Source organism: Anomaloglossus baeobatrachus, chromosome 2 (assembly GCF_048569485.1).
Source record: "Anomaloglossus baeobatrachus isolate aAnoBae1 chromosome 2, aAnoBae1.hap1, whole genome shotgun sequence".
Taxonomy (NCBI): Eukaryota; Metazoa; Chordata; class Amphibia; order Anura; family Aromobatidae; genus Anomaloglossus; species Anomaloglossus baeobatrachus.
Genome location: NC_134354.1, coordinates 734601016 through 734618549, shown reverse-complemented (window position 1 = coordinate 734618549; position 17534 = coordinate 734601016). Strand labels below are relative to the sequence as shown.

At 42.4% G+C, this 17534-nt stretch overlaps 1 protein-coding gene across 2 annotated transcripts in view; it reads left to right on the top strand.

Moving 5' to 3' along the window:
• SGCG (sarcoglycan gamma) overlaps positions 1–17534 on the top strand; it is a 383560-nt gene that overhangs the window by 89143 nt on the left and 276883 nt on the right. Inside the window, exon 1 of one of the 2 annotated variants that reach the window (XM_075337389.1) lies at positions 14363–14473. The exons of the other annotated variant lie outside the window; for it this stretch is intronic. The gene's annotated coding sequence lies outside the window, so the exon portion shown is untranslated. Of the gene's footprint in view, positions 1–14362; positions 14474–17534 lie in introns of those variants that run through there. 2 annotated transcript variants of the gene reach the window in all.

Here is a 17534-nt window from a genome sequence, read left to right as displayed (position 1 = left end):
AAATTGCAGAATACATTTCATGGTGATTTTTTTCCTGTTACCCTTGTGAAAAAAAAAGCTACCTGGTTGAAGTAACAATTTTGTGGTAAAATTTTATTTTTTTATTTTCATGGCTCAACGTTATAAACTTCTGTGAAGCACCTGGGGGTTCAGGGTACTCACCAAACATCTAGATAAATTCCTTGAGAGGCCTAGTTTCCAATATGGGGTCACTTGTGGTGGTTTTTTGCTGTTTACGTACCTTAGGGGTCCTCCAAATGCAACATGGTGCCCGCAATCTTTTTCAGCCAAATTTCCTTTCCAAAATTCAAATATTGCTCCTTTCGTTCCAAGCCCTCCCATTTGTCCAAACAAAGGTTTCAGACCACATGTGATGTATCACCGCGCTCATAAAAAAGTGGGTAACAAACATTTGGGTCACATTTTTGGAATTACCTCTTGAAAAAGTGAGAGAATTGATGCTAAAGCAACATTTTTGAGAAAAAAATTACAATTTTCAATATGACAAAGTAACGTTATCAAAATCTGTGAAGTACCTGTGGGTCCAAAATGCTCAGTATACCGCTCGATAGAAGCCTTAAGGGGTCTAGTTTCCAAAATGGGGTCACTTGAGGGGGGTTCCTGCTGTTTAGGTACCTTAGGGGATCTGTAAAAGCAACATGGTGCCCGCAATCTGTTTCAGCCAACTTTGCTTTCCAAAATTCAAATATTGCTCCTTTCATTCCGAGCTCTCCCATTTACCCAAACAAAGGTTTCTGACCACATGTGGGGTATCGGCGCGCTCATAAGAAAGTGGGTAACAAAGTGTGAGGTCCAATTTTTGGTGTTACCTCTTGAAAAAGTAAGAAAATTAGTGCTAAAGTAAAATTTTTAGGTAAAATGTTAATTTTTATTTTGTTTCATTCCACATTACTTTAGTTCCTGTGAAGCACCTGAAGGGTTAATAAACTTCTTGAATGTGGTTTTGAGTACCTTGAGGGGTGCAGGTTTTAGAATGGTGTCACTTTTGGGTATTTTCTGTCACCCAGGCCTCTCAAAGTCACATCAAATGGGATGTGGTCCCTAAAAAAATGGTTTTGTAAATTTTGTTGAAAAAATGGGAAATTGCTGATGAACTTTGAACCCTTCTAACTTCCTAACCCCAAAAACTTTTGTTTCAAAAATTGCGCTGATCTAAAGTAGACAAGTGGGAAATGTTATTTATTAACTATTTTGTGTGACATAACTCTCCGGTTTATGGGCATAAAAATTAAAAGTTTGAAACTTGCAAAATTTTTAATTTTTTTGTCAAATTTCAGATTTTTTCACAAATAAAATAAAAAAATATCATCCTAAATTTACCTCTAACATGAAGCCCAATATGTCACGAAAAAACATTCTCAGAATCACCGGGATCCATTGAAGCGTTCCAGAGTTATAACCTTATAAAGTGACACTGGTCAAAATTGCGAAAAATGGCCTGGGCATTAAGTACAAAACTGGCTTCGTCCTTAAGGGGTTAATTACACCGTGCTTTACAGATATCATCACTGTCCCCATTGGGGTTCATAATCTAAGGGGTACTTTGCACGTTGCGACATCGCTACTACGATACCGTCGGGGTCAAATCAAAAGTGATGCACATCTGGCGCCGGTAACGACGTCGCAACGTGTAAAGCCTAGATGCGCCGATAAACGATCGCAAAAGTGTCGTAAATCGGTGATCCGTTAAGCGTCGAACATTTCAATAATGTCGCACCAACAGGAGATATGATGTTGTTCCACGTTCCTGCGGCAGCACACATCGCTGTGTGTGAAGCTGCAGGAGCGAGGAACATCTCCTTACCTGCCTCCATGAGCTATGCGGAAGGAAGGAGGTGGGCGGGATGTTTACGTCCCGCTCATCTTCGCCCCTCCGCTTCTATTGGCCGCCTGCCGTGTGACGTCGCTGTGATGCCGCACGACCCGCCCCCTTAGGAAGGAGGCGGGTCGCCGGCCAGAGCGACGTCGCAGGGCAGGTAAGTGCGTGTGAAGCTGCCGTAGCAATAATGTTCGCTACGGCAGCTATCACAAGATATCGCAGCTGCGACGGGGGCGGGGACTATCGCGCTCGGCATCGCTAGCATCGGCTAGCGATGTTGCAGCGTGCAAAGTACCCCTTAATCTCTGTTATTTAATTGCACATATACAGTTAGGTCCAGAAATATTTGGACAGTGACACAAGTTTTGTTATTTTAGCTGTTTACAAAAATATGTTCAGAAATACAATTATATATATAATATGGGCTGAAAGTGCACACTCCCAGCTGCAATATGAGAGTTTTCACATCCAAATCGGAGAAAGGGTTTAGGAATCATAGCTCTGTAATGCATAGCCTCCTCTTTTTCAAGGGACCAAAAGTAATTGGACAAGGGACTCTAAGGGCTGCAATTAACTCTGAAGGCGTCTCCCTCGTTAACCTGTAATCAATGAAGTAGTTAAAAGGTCTGGGGTTGATTACAGGTGTGTGGTTTTGCATTTGGAAGCTGTTGCTGTGACCAGACAACATGCGGTCTAAGGAACTCTCAATTGAGGTGAAGCAGAACATCCTGAGGCTGAAAAAAAAGAAAAAATCCATCAGAGAGATAGCAGACATGCTTGGAGTAGCAAAATCAACAGTCGGGTACATTCTGAGAAAAAAGGAAATGACTGGTGAGCTTGGGAACTCAAAAAGGCCTGGGCGTCCACGGATGACAACAGTGGTGGATGATTGCCGCATACTTTCTTTGGTGAAGAAGAACCTGTTCACAACATCAACTGAAGTCCAGAACACTCTCAGTGAAGTAGGTGTATCTGTCTCTAAGTCAACAGTAAAGAGAAGACTCCATGAAAGTAAATACAAAGGGTTCATATCTAGATGCAAACCATTCATCAATTCCAAAAATAGACAGGCCAGAGTTAAATTTGCTGAAAAACACCTCATGAAGCCAGCTCAGTTCTGGAAAAGTATTCTATGGACAGATGAGACCAAGATCAACCTGTACCAGGATGATGGGAAGAAAAAAGTTTGGAGAAGAAAGGGAACGGCACATGATCCAAGGCACACCACATCCTCTGTAAAACATGGTGGAGGCAACGTGATGGCATGGGCATGCATGGCTTTCAATGGCACTGGGTCACTTGTGTTTATTGATGACATAACAGCAGACAAGAGTAGCCGGATGAATTCTGAAGTGTACCGGGATATACTTTCAGCCCAGATTCAGCCAAATGCCGCAAAGTTGATCGGACGGCGCTTCAGAGTACAGATGGACAATGACCCCAAGCATACAGCCAAAGCTACCCAGGAGTTCATGAGTGCAAAAAAGTGGAACATTCTGCAATGGCCAAGTCAATCACGAGATCTTAACCCAATTGAGCATGCATTTCACTTGCTCAAATCCAGACTTAGGACGGAAAGACCCACAAACAAGCAAGACCTGAAGGCTGCGGCTGTAAAGGCCTGGCAAAGCATTAAGAAGGAGGAAAGTGATTGCCTCCAAAGGATTCGCAACAAAATATTGAAAATAAAAATATTTTTTTTGGGTTTGGTTTATTTGTCCAATTACTTTTGACCTCCTAAAATGTGGAGTGTTTGTAAAGAAATGTGTACAATTCCTACAATTTCTATCAGATATTTTTGTTCAAACCTTCAAATTAAACGTTACAATCTGCACTTGAATTCTGTTGTAGAGGTTTCATTTCAAATCCAATGTGGTGGCATGCAGAGCCCAACTCGCGAAAATTGTGTCACTGTCCAAATATTTCTGGACCTAACTGTACTATATTTCTGCACCTTCTCCTATACCTCTCCAAATTCTTTCCTTTATGATTGGAAACAAAAGGTTTTTCAAAAGCCAAGTAACTTCAAGCAGCTTACAATACTTTTTCCATTTGTTTTACCGCAATCATAAACTGAACTTGTAAAACTTCCTTCTCTGCATTTTTCGTTATTCGCTTATCATATAAAATGCTATATGCGATTAATCAGAAGATCCCTAACTGGCTGAACGTGCCTGAAAAATCTGCATGTGGTTGGCTTAATAGAGCACCCTGGCTTGTAATGTAAGTAACTAGAAGTTCCTGCGGAGCTCACAGTGCTCTGGTTATAACCTTAATTGGTGAAAAGAGACTTCTTTCCCTGGCTGGGGATAACATAAATTTGGCTGTATTGTTTGTGTTATGTTAGTGTTTGTATCTGTGGAGCAGGTACATTGCTGACTTTTGCCTTACAAAAAATAATTTATAAGTATTGCAAATGCTCTAGTAAGTTCATTAGAAAATTAATTTTACTTTTCTTAGAGTATTAGTATAAAAATAAAATTCATAAATGTGAAGGAAACTCATGTTGCTCACTATAATTAATTCCTGTAAAATTGTTAAAATTATCCACTATTTACCTCTCATTGGACCCATTCAAAATATGCAAGGGTTTTTTTTAAGTCACTTTTTGGTGTGTTTTTTTCTGTATTTAATGACAATAATAATTTTCTTACAATAAATTTTTCATTTTTGGTTCATGGATTTTGCGCAAAATCAAAAATGTACTTTCTTTTTATCTTTAACCAGTTTTGCTATTTTATTAAGGCAAAAAGTCGTGTGTTGTGCAAAAATGTTGCGTAATTTTTGTAAATATTACAGACGTATATCAGATCACTTTAGGGGAGTCTGGAAGACAAAAAAAAAAGAATTAGGGGAAAAGGAAAAACAAGCAATAAACACCATAAAGTAGCCAAAATAAACCAGTGCATATGCAATAATGAATCGGACCTTGAGTTTCTCAAATATTATTACAAATTGTTTTCTTTTTTCCTGAGCAAAGGAGTATATTTGACAAATAGCATACATACAAGGAGTAAAATGTAAATGGTTGTGCGTGGTACTGCAGCTCAGAAACATTCACTGCAGTGGGACTGAGCTGCAATATTGGAAACATCCCATAGACAGGTGTGCTGCAGTTTCTAAAAGAAAGTAGACATTTTTTTAAATTTATGACATATTTGACCTGTAGCCAATATCTGGCTTCAGAGGTCAGGTGACTGGTAGTCATCATTTCCAGTCTGACATGGACCATCGGAGCAGCAGTGCCAAGAGCTATGGAGGGCCAGATTTCAGTGGCACTGTAAGTATTGCCTTCTTGCTATCAAACTATCCCTAGCTTCTGGTAGCTTTAAAGAGGTTAAGGGAAACTCATTTACATACTCTCAATAGTTTGCCTGCCCTATATCTGTGGAACAGCAAGTTTCACTGCCCTCATCCCAAAATTGCTTTTGGGCAACACAACAATCTAATATTTCTAGGAACAATCCCAATTTTCATGCTTTATAACTTCATTCTTTTTGAGTGGATGGTCCTTTCTTAACACTGTAGTATTCTGCAAGCAATGTAGGTGCTTGACCTACCTTTCCATAATTACTCAATATGCATTTCTCCTGCAATGCTCCCCGACTTGGCTGCCATCAATTGAAAGGCTATTACTGTATGCAGTTTGACAGGCAAGAGAGCAGGAGCAGTGAGACAAGGCCCCTTCCTCAATTTCTGCAGGAAAACAAAGACCTGCCTCCTACTTCCTGTAGAGACACAAAGACCCATCACCCACTTCCTGTAGAGAGACAAAGACATGCCTCCACTTCCTATAGAGAGTCAAATACTCACCCCCACTTCCTGTACAGAGATAAATAGTCACCACCACATCCTGTAGAGAAATAAAGACCCACCCCACTTCTTGTAGATAGATAAAGACCCACCATCACTTCCTGTAGAGAGATAAAGACCTACTCCCCCTTTCCGTAGAAAGTAAAACATCCACGCCCACTTCCTATAACAAAATAAATACCTACTCCCACTTCCTGTACAGAGATAAATAACCACCACCACTTCCTGTAGGGATATAAAGACTCACCCCAACATCCTGTTGAGAGATAAAGACCCACCCCCACTTCCTGTAGAGATAAGACCCACACCCACTTCTTGTAGAGATAGACCTACTCCCACTTCTTGTAGAGATATAAAGACCCACCACCACTTCCTGTAGAGATAAAGACCCGCCCCCACTTCTTGTAAAGAGATAAAGACCCGCCCCCACTTCTTGTAGAGAGCTAAAGACCCGCCCCCACTTGTAAAGAGATAAAGACCCACCCCCACTTCTTGTAGAGAGCTAAAGACCCGCCCCCACTTCTTGTAGAGAGCTAAAGACCCGCCCCCACTTCTTGTAGAGATATAAAGACCCACCACCACTTCCTGTAGAGATAAAGACCCGCTCCCACTTCTTGTAGAGAGATAAAGACCCACCACCACTTCCTGTAGAGATAAAGACCCGCTCCCACTTCTTGTAGAGAGATAAAGACCCACCCCCACTTCCTGTAGAGATAAAGACCCGCCCCCACTTCTTGTAGAGATATAAAGACCCACCACCACTTCCTGTAGAGATAAAGACCCGCTCCCACTTCTTGTAGAGAGATAAAGACCCACCACCACTTCCTGTAGAGATAAAGACCCGCTCCCACTTCTTGTAGAGAGATAAAGACCCACCCCCACTTCCTGTAGAGATAAAGACCCGCCCTCACTTCTTGTAGCGAGATAAAGACCCAGCCCCACTTCCTGTAGGGATAAAGACCCGCTCCCACTTCTTGTAGCGAGATAAAGACCCACCCCCACTTCCTGTAGAGATAAAGACCCGCCCCCACTTCTTGTAGTGAGATAAAGACCCAACCCCACTTCCTGTAGAGATAAAGACCCACCCCCACTTCCTGTAGAGATGACCTACTCCCACTTCCTGTACAGAGATAAATACCCACCCCCACTTCCTGTAGAGATACAGACTCATCCCCACTTCCTGTAGAGATAGACCTACTCCCACTTCCTGTACAGAGATAAATACCCAGCACCACTTCCTGTAAATATATAAGAACTCACACCAATGTCCTGTAGAGATATAAAGACCCACCCCCACTTCCTGTAGAAAGACAAACCCACCCCCCACTTCCTGTAATCCATCTCGGCATCTCTGCTGTTATGCAGTGTTACAGCAAGTTACAGAGAATAGAAACACAAAGTGACTGGAGTGATATTTTAGAGGATAAAACAAAATCATTTTTAAATAAACTGATTTGCAGTTTGTCCATTTATCATATCTATAAAATGAGATGAAATGTCTGAAAATAACACGGACCTTTTAGATACCCAAAATGGAGGATCCTCACTGCCTGGTAAGATCAGGTAGTCAGGTGGATCAGCACCTAGCCAACAATGTTTTAGACTGGATGCTGAAGAATATAATTTATTTCTTCGGTATTGAAAAATGTCTCTAATTTTGCTTCTCCAGCTTTTGCTTCACATGGACTTTCCTACATTATAAAGATAGTGGCAGCAGAAGTTAATAAAACATGCACAAACACATTATTTTGCTCCCTTGATAAAGTCCCACCATTATATTTCCAGAGCTATGTTTACATATATATTGCATAGCACACTCTATAAATAACTGAGAGATCTTTTTATAGGTTTGTATATATGTGCATCATATCTGCATGATGTCTTTTCCCATTCAGCCCCCATGTCTCATGATTTACAATATTTCTACATTCTTGTGTTACCTTACAGCCTTGAACATTTTTCACCCTGTGTAAATATGGAATTGTTTGGTGAAACAGGTAAAAAAAGAAGGGAATGCTGAGGAATTGTATGGAACAGTAATACGGAGATAATACAAGTCTATGTTGTCCACATGACTCCATTTTCTTCTGGAATCACTAGAGGATTATTTCAGTTGAATTCACACAGAAAAGAACAACATTTACAAAGAACAAAATAGTGCCCAATTATTCCCATTGAATGCCATAATCAGTAGATCCTAGATACATCCATAACATGATACTGTATAGAGGCTCTCTACAGAGATTCACGTAGGGCCTACAATTCCATAATATGGTGGGGTAGAGTGTCTGAGGTCATACAGACGTCAAGTATCCAAAAACTTTAGCTCATTCCATAGAATGGGTCACCAATATGAGATCGGTGAGGGTCCAACACCCAGCACCTTCACCGATCATTTGAAATCTGCACTAGCAGCAGCCAGATGTAGACAATGTTTGGAAACCAGGAGAGGAGTCCAGCGAAGATCATTCACATATTCCCAGTGCATTCTGGGATAAGTGAAGAGTCCCTGCGAACTCAAGCAACACCGGATTTTGGCCGTTGCAGCAGAAAGGAGGAAATCAGAAAATCGGGAGGAGTCCTGCAAAGATCCTTTCCATATTCCCAGTGCATTCTGGGATAAGTGAAGAGTCATTGTAAACTCAAGGAACACTGGATTTTGGTCATTGCAGTGGAAAAAAGAAAATTGGAAAACCAAGGAAACTGCAACAATGATTTGCATATTCCCAGTGCATTCTGGGATAAGTGAAGAGTCCCTGCGAACTCACGCAACACCGGATTTTGGTTGTGCAGTGGAAAGGAGGAAATCAAAAAACCAGGGGAGGAGTCTCGCAAAGATCATTTTCATATTCCCAGTGCATTCAGGATAAGTGAATTGTCCCCACGAACTCAAGCAATGCCGTATTTTGGTTGTTGCAGTGGAAAGGAGGAAATCGTAAAACCAGGGGAGGAATCTCACAAAGATAATTTCCATATTCCCAGTGCATGCTGAGATAAGTGAAGAGTCCCCGTGAACTCAAGCAGCTCCGGATTTTGTCTGTTGCAGTGGAAAGGAGGAAATCGAAAAACCGCACTTCATGGAATAAAGAGGTGAAACAAGATTCTACTGGTGGTTGAGGGTGCAGTCAGCAAGGATTTGGATTTCTAGATCATAGAGTGAGTTACCTTTAAGATGGACTACTTGCTAGAGATGGGCTGCACCTTACCAAGACTGGAAAACACATATTTGGCCTTGCTGCACATGAGAGCTTAATACTAGGAAAGGGAAGCAAAAGGCCAGTACAGCTGACAAATATTATTGAGAACTTTGCTATTAGAAGTGGAATAGGAAGAACAAAAAGTAAAAAAAAAATAATCAAAATAGTAAAATTATTGGAGAAAGAGAAACTGATCACAAAATAAAATGTTTCTATATAAATGCACATAGCTTGGGCAACAAAGGGAAATGGAGTGGCTAACGTAGGATAAGAAATATATCATTGGCATCATTGAAACTTTGATCCTTGGTGGGATAATACACATGATTAGATTACAAGGCTAGAAGGATACAATTTATTTGCAAGAAACAGACTTAATAAAGGGGAGAGGTATTGCATTATATGTTAGAAAAGTGTAGATTGAAGCTTCAGAGACTGGAGGTTCTGTGGAATCTATTGGGGTAAGAATACAAGGAGAGAACAACGGTAAGGACACCATTTTTGGTATTTACTACAGGCTGCCTGGGCAAGCTGAAGATATGGATGAACTCTTTAGACATCAGAATGCCAAGTTCTCGAAAGAATACAACGTAGTGATCATGGGGGGTTTCAACTATTCAGATATTTGTTGGAAATCTCTCTTAGGGTACCATCACACATAACGAGATCGCTAGCGAGATCGCAGCTGAGTCATGGTTTCCGTGACGCAGTAGCTCCCGTTAGCGATCTCGTTATGTGTGACACCTACCAGCGATCAGGCCCCTGCTGTGAGATCGCTAATCGTTGCAGAATGGTCAAGGCCATTTTCTTCAAAGGCGATGTCCTGCGGGGCAGGACACATCGCTGTGTTTGACACTATGTGACAGGGTCACAGTGACTGCTGAGATCGTTATACAGGTCACTACTGCGACCTGTATTGTTCCTGCATCGCTGGTAAGATCTGACTGTGTGACATCTCACCTGCGACCTCCCAGCGCCTTACCTGCGATCCCTATCAGGTCGCATCGTTTTCGGGATCGCTGGTAAGTCGTTGTGTGTGACTGGGTCTTTAGACAAAAGTAACAGGTCCAGTGCATTCTTATCCTCTGCTAACAACTTTATCTTCCAAAAGGTAGAGGACAACACAAAGAGATTTGCTTAGATCTAATCCTTATAGATAGGGAGGAAATTGTTGAGGATGTAAAGGGTGCTTTACATGCTGCGACATCGCTAGAGGTCATTTTACGCATGTGCGATCTCGAAAGATCGCACTTGCGATCTGGAATTTCACATCGCTAACGAGATCGCTAGCGATGTCGCAGCATGTAAAGTACCCTTAAGGGTGACTGGGACCCTGGGAGGCAGCGATCATGCTATCATAGAATTTTGGTTAACTAGAAGAGGAAGACCTGTGAAGACTCAGACTTTATTGTTGGATTTTAGAAAGACAGACTTAAGGGACTCAGAAAGAGGATAGGATGGATCCAATGGTTGGAAGTCCTTAAGGACAGAAATGTCGAGGAAGGATGGGAAATTTTGAAAAATGAGATTCTAAAAGCACAATCATTAACAATCCCTAAAAGAGCAAAGAATAGTAAGCATTTAAGGAGACCTTAATGAATGAACACAGAACTTAAACATATGCCTAAAAGAAAGAAATGTTTATCAAATGGAAAGATGGGGGCATATCTAAAGAAGAATATAATGCAGGCTGCAGAACCTGCAGGGCACGCATCCAATTAGCTAAAGCTGATAATGAATTAAGGTTAGCAAGAGAGGTCAAAAGCAATAAAAAAAGGATTTGGGGTGTATGTCAAAAAAGTAAAAGAAAAGTAAAGGATACTATAGGACTTTTACAGAATGAAAATGATGAAGTTGTAAAAAATGATGTAGAGAAGACCGAACTTTTAAGTTCCTGTTTTGTATCTGTTTTCTCTCAGAAAGTAAATGTAACATCAACTGATGTTCACTATACTATTGAAGGGATAGAAGAAACCAGGCTATTTATACACAGAGAGATAGTGAGTAGCTAGACAGAGAGATAGTGATAGTGATACTTAAGGTCCAGTCACACTAAGCAACTTACCAGCGATCCCAACAACGATAGGGATCGCTGGTAAGTTGCTAGGAGGTTGCTGGTGAGATGTCACACTGCGACGCTCCAGCGATCCCACCAGCAACCTGACCTGGCAGGGATCGCTGGAGCTCACCAGCAACCAGTGTCCCAGCCCCCACCGCACGGAGCTACAGTGCAGAGAGCAGGGAGCAGCGCACAATGCTTAGCGCTGGCTCCCTGCTCTCCTAGTTACAGCACACATCAGGTTAATTAACCCGATGTGTGCTGCAGCTAAATGTGCACAGAGCAGGGAGCAGCGCACAATGCTTAGCGCTGGCTCCTTGCTCTCCTAGTTACAGCACACATCGGGTTAATTAACCCGATGTGTGCTGCAGCTACATGTGCACAGAGCAGGAGCCGGCAGCACAGGCAGTGAGAGCGGCGGAGGCTGGTATCAAAGGTAAATATCGGGTAACCAAGGACAGGGCTTCTTGGTTACCCGATGTTTACTGTGGTTACCAGCGTCCGCAGAAGCCGGCTCCTGCTGCCTGCACATTTAGTTGTTGCTCTGTCGCTGTCACACACAGCGATCTGTGCTTCACAGCGGGACAGCAACAACTAAATAATGGCCCAGGACATTCAGCAACAACCAACGACCTCACAGCAGGGGCCAGGTTGTTGCTGGATGTCACACACAGCAACATCGCTAGCAACGTCACAAAAGTTGTTCGTTAGCAGCGACGTTGCTAGCGATGTTGCTTAGTGTGACGGGGCCTTTAGCTAACATAAATTAATTCAAGTCTCCAGGCCCATATTAATTACACCCCAGAGTACTGAAGGAGATAACTGAGGAAATTTCTGAACCCATCTCCATAATGCTTGAAAATTCTTGGAGAACAGGAGAAGGCCCAGAAGACTGGAGAAGAGCAAATGTTCTCCCTGTCTTCAAAAAGGGGAAGAAGGTGGACCCAGGGAACTATAGGCCTGTGAGCCTGACTTCTATACCTGGAAAGATCTTTGAACAAATTATTAAACAACATGTATGCAAGTACCTCGATAAGAATGAAGTGATTAACCAGAGCCAGCATGGGTTTGTAACTAATAAGTCATGTCAGACTAATTTAATTTCCTTCTATGACAGGATCACTGACTGCGTGGATCAGGAAAATGTAGTAGATTTAGTATATTTTGACTGCAGCAAAGCATTTGGCAAGGTATCTAATTCCATTCTTATTGATAAAATGAACAAATAAGGAATGGACAAGCCAACTATTAGGTGAATTCATAACTGGCTTAGTGATCAGATCCAAAGAGTAGTCATAATTGGCTGTACATCCAGTTGGAAGAATACCTCAAGTGGGGTACTACAGGGCTCAGTCCTGGGACTTGTGTTGTTCAACATCTTTATCAATGATTTAGATGAAGGAATTGAGGGTAAACTGATTCAATTTGCTGATAACACAAAGTGAGGAGGGATAGCTAATACTAAAGAAGACAGAGAAGTAATTTAGATGGATTGGAACAGTGGGCGGTAACTAACGGAATGTTTTTTAACAACAGATTTGTCCCATGTAAACTGCGGCCACGACCAGTAAGCCCTTATATACAGCATTCTAGAATGCTGTATATAAGTGCCCAGGCCAATCTGTATAACATAAAAATACAGCTTTTATTATACTCACCTGCGGGGCGGTCCGGTCTAATTGGTGCTTCCTCTCTTCTTGTGATCGACGTCCTCCTTCCCTGCTCTGTGTGGATGATGCATCCTGCATCATTTACACAGTGTCCTCGATTGCTCTCCTGCGCATACACACTTCTCTCTGGCCTGTTGCGGGCAGAGCAAAGTACTGTAATACGCAGGTGTGAGGAAAGGTCAAAGACCGCCTGCGCATGCGCACTACAATACTTTGATCTGCCCACAGCAGGTCAGAAAGAATTGCCCTTACGTAGGCGCACAATGGAAGACACTATGGATCACGTAGGACACGTCATCCACGCGAAGCAAGAAGAGGGACGGCAATCACATGGATAGCTAAGGCTGGGTTCACACATAGCGACAGCGACAACGACGTCACTGTTACGTCACCATTTTCTGTGACGTAACAGCGACCTTGTAAGTCGCTGTTATGATCGCTGCTTAGCTGTCAAACACAGCGACGCAGCAGCGATCATAACGTCGCTACATGTGCAGAGAGCAGGGAACCGCGCACACTGCTTAGCACTGGCTCCTTGCTCTCCTAGCTACAGTACACATCGGGTTAATTAACCCGATGTGTACTGCAGCTACATGTGCAGAGAGCAGGGAGCAGCGCACACTGCTTATCACTGGCTCCTTGCTCTCCTAGCTACAGTACACATCGGGTTAATTAACCCGATGCGTACTGCAGCTACATGTGCAGAGAGCAGGAGCCGGCGCTGGCAGCGAGAGCGGCGGAGGCTGGTAACGAAGGTAAATATCGGGTAACCAGGGAAAGGGCTTCCCTTGGTTACCCGATGTTTATCTTGGTTACAGCTTACCGCAGCTGCCAGATGCCGGCTCCTGCTCCCTGCTCGCTTCATTTCGTCGCTCTCTCGCTGTCACACACAGCGATGTGTGCTTCACAGTGGGAGAGCGCCTTTGAAGAAAACGAACCAGGGCTGTGTGTAACGAGCAGCGATCTCACAGCAGGGGCCAGATCGCTGCTCAGTGTCACACACAGCGAGATCGCTAATGAGGTCACTGCTGCGTCACAAAAACCGTTACGTAGCAGCGATTTCGGTAGCGATCTCGCTATGTGTGAAGCACCCCTTAGGCTCCGGATCAAGACCAGCGATGTCCATTAGACTAGACCTGCCATGATAAAGAAAAAGGGCGGGTTATGTCACTTCTTTGGTTCAAATTGCTCACGCAACTTGCCCAATACTTGACATTGTCAAGTCAAAAGTCACTAAAAAAAGTGTGGGGGAAAAAAACATGAAAAACCACAGTAAACCTGAGACCTCTTAAAAAAAACTACGGGTTTCTCTTTATTTTTTTGTGCCTCAAAATATATATATATCGCTACCATCTCTATTCGCTTGGATCCAGCCTTTTTGTTCTGAAAAGTTCCTTTTGACAATGTCAGATTCTTCCCTGAGATTTGCAGAGTGCTATGTTTATTTCAGAAACCTGCATTTATTACGATCTTACAAAATTCATTTTCCACTTCCCGTCTCTCCGCTGACTCTTATGTCCCGATGGCTTGAAACATTTTTTTTGTAAATGTTCTTTGTGTAGCAAAATGCATTTGCATCAATGAATCTGACGTCGGCTGTCATTTCCTCTTCTTTATTCTTCCAGAGGCTTGTAGATGCAGAGCGAAGTAGTCAGCTACAATACGAGAGGGTAAAATTAGCAGAGTATGTGGCTGCAGTGGGCTGGAATGTGCGACACAGCCAAACATGTGAATACATTTTGCCTCTGTGATATTTGGCCTGTCTTAAAATATCTTCCACTCCCGGTCTGGAGGCGGAGGAGAACTTCAAGACAGAAACTCTGCAGTAAACTTTCCTAAACTTTTTATTTTTTATCAATACGATCTACAGGAAACTGAGCTACAAAAATCAGAGGTTAGTTACCTTTACATTAACTGCAATGTCTTTTATATATATTTATATAGTCTATATATAGTATTGTATTATAGGTATTTGACTTCATTAATATAAAATATTCCAGCATGGAATCATATTATGTCTTTTTGGAGCGTTATACTGTACTCATATACATGAGCATTTGTGCCTCCAGCTATTTGTTGAACTACATGTATCAGCATAGGAGTTATAACTGCAGTCAGTCACACGTTGAATAAACTTATTTTTTTTTTTGCATTTTTAATGATTGTTTAGTTATATTTCTTTATCTAATACTAAAACATGTTGTAATATATGCTGCATACATACCATATTTTTCGGATTATAAGACGTACTTTTCCTTCTAAAAATTTGGGAGGAAAATGAGGGGTGCGTCTTATAAGCCAAATGTTGCCTACCAGGGGCGGTGGAGAGGGGTTGCAGGTGCAATGCTGCAGGTGCAGTGCTGGGGCTGCGGACTGTGGCCCGCGGATGCTGTGCTGTGCTGGGGCTGCGGACTGTGGCCCGTGGACTCTTTGCTGTGCTGGCGCTGAGGGCCATGGACACTGTGCTGTGTTGGGGCTGCAGGCCATGGATGCTGTACTGTGCTGGGGCTGCGGGCTGTGGCCCATGGGCGCTGTGCTGGGGTTGTAGACCATTGGCGCTCTGCTGTGCTGGGGCTCTGGGCCGCGGGTGCTGTGCTGTGCTCTGTTGGGACTGCGGGCCCTGTGCTGGAGGTGCAGCACCATCCTGAATTTGTCAGTGGTGTGGACTTCAAATAATGGCGCCCGGAGTCGGCACGTGCACAAATGGAGCTCTTGGCTCAAGATCTCACCTGGGCACATGTCTCTTCCAGCCCATTAATCTGCCAGCAGCGTACGTAAGGAAAATAGCATCCGGTGGTGGTGCGTGCGTAGATGAGATCTTGAGACAAGAGCCCAATCTGCGCACGTGCTGACTTCAGGCACTATTTCTTTGAAACTCGCACTGCCGACAGTTTCTGGGAATTACCTGCCTCACTGCGCCCGAAACGAATATCTGGAACGTCTGCCACAACACCTGCAGCATCGCCCTGCTCCACCACTGCTCCTGCATCCTGTGACCCCGCTCCACCACCGCTGCCACCCGCTCCTAGTAAGACACCACCAGATTATAAGATAGACCCCATATATTTAGGTTTTTTTTGCTTTTTTTTCCTTTAAATTTGGCGTATGTCTTCTAATCCAGTGCATTTTCTAAGCCGAAAAATACTGAAAATAATGCAAAAACAAGCCCTCCCATAGCTGCATCAAAGGAAAAATTAAAAAATTCTGGCTTTCAGAAAATGGCGACATATACCAAGTTTGGTTTTTTACAAAGTTTAGAATTTATTTAACCACTAAATTATAATAATAATAATAATATGTTTTGTTTCTATAGCGCCAACATATTCCGCAGCGCTTTACAATTAAGAGGGGACATGTACAGACAATATGAGACAATACAAAATAACAAAATTAAGATACCAGGAGGAGTGAGGGTCCTGCTCGTAAGCTTACAGTCTATGAGGGAATAGGGGAGGCACAGAAGGTGAATGGGGGGGAGAAAAGCTTATCATATATGGTCCAGCCATCGATTTAATAGGGTATTCAAAAGCAGCTGCATGAACCCGTCGGTAAGAATTTATACAGGTACAGGGGACAAGAACTGGAAGTAAATTTTTTGAAGGGCAGAAAGGGACTAGATTAGATCAGGGCAAATTAGTGGATGTTTGGAATTAACTGTACTGTCCTGAAGAATCATGTTGTTTGGTCAGTGATTAGCGCCATAAAAACAAAGCCAAATAACTATGGCCCAATTGTTGGTTTTTTTACTATTTCACCAAACTTGTAATTTTTTTCCCAGTTTTCCAGTTCTTTATTTGGTAAAAGAAATGGTGGTCTATAAAAAATACAACTCACAAAAAATAAAGTCTCGTATGGCTATGACAATAGAAAACTAAAAAAAGTTTTTGGGCGTTTGAATGAAGTGGAGGAAAAAATGAAAGGGCAAAAATTGAATCAAGTGGATCTCTTCAATATTCAGCCACTACTTCTCATTTTCAAAATGCATCACAGCGGGTGACATGACAATACCCTGGAACTTTTTACCACTTTTGTTATTATTGTAATATTCTCATGAAACCCCTTTAATAAGGACCTGCCACCACTTTTCCCCCCATGAGATGGCTGTTCCTATTTGGAGGCCTCTACAGATCCACATACAAATTCTGCCTTCATCACCTGGAGGTGGCGGCGTCCTCCAGTACAGAGAGTGGTACATGCCAGGTGATGGGATAGATCCATCCTTAGTCTAGAACTATATTTTATTGATTACTTGTTGACTGCTTCTGTTATGTCATTATTTTACTTAAAAAGGACCAACCACCAGGATTTTCATATATAATCTAAAGCCAGTGCTATACTGGCGCTATCATGCTGATACTAAGCATACCTTTGGTTGTGAGATCGGATGTATACTTTCTGAAATATAGGCAAGTAAAGTTTGTAAAATGCACTGTTACTTGATTGATAGGTGCTGCAGAATATCTAATATGTGGGTCGGGTTTTACTTGTTATTCTTGCCCCTGTCTGCCTGCCTGTCCTTCCTCCCCCTGTTTCTGTTATTACAGTGGGAGGAAGGTGGGAGGAAGGACAGGCAGCAGACAGGGGCAGGAATAACTAGCAAAATCCGACCCACATTTTAGATATTCTGCAGCACCTATCAATCAAGTGACAGTGCATTTCACAAACTTTACTTGCCTATATTTCAGAAAGTATGCATCCGATCTCAGAACTAAAGGTATGTATAGAATCAGCATGATAGTGCCAGTAAACAACTGGCTTTATTTTATATATGAAAATCCTGGTGGTTGGTCCTCTTTAAATAATGCTATGGCCAAGTTCATATCTGTGTTAAGAACTAAAAAACAAAACTCCTATAGAAAACATAGTTGTCACAAAATGGACATAAATAGCACTTTACAGCCAAAGAAACTGTAATAAAGTTCAATGAAAAATATAAACCTTGTGATAGACAGCAA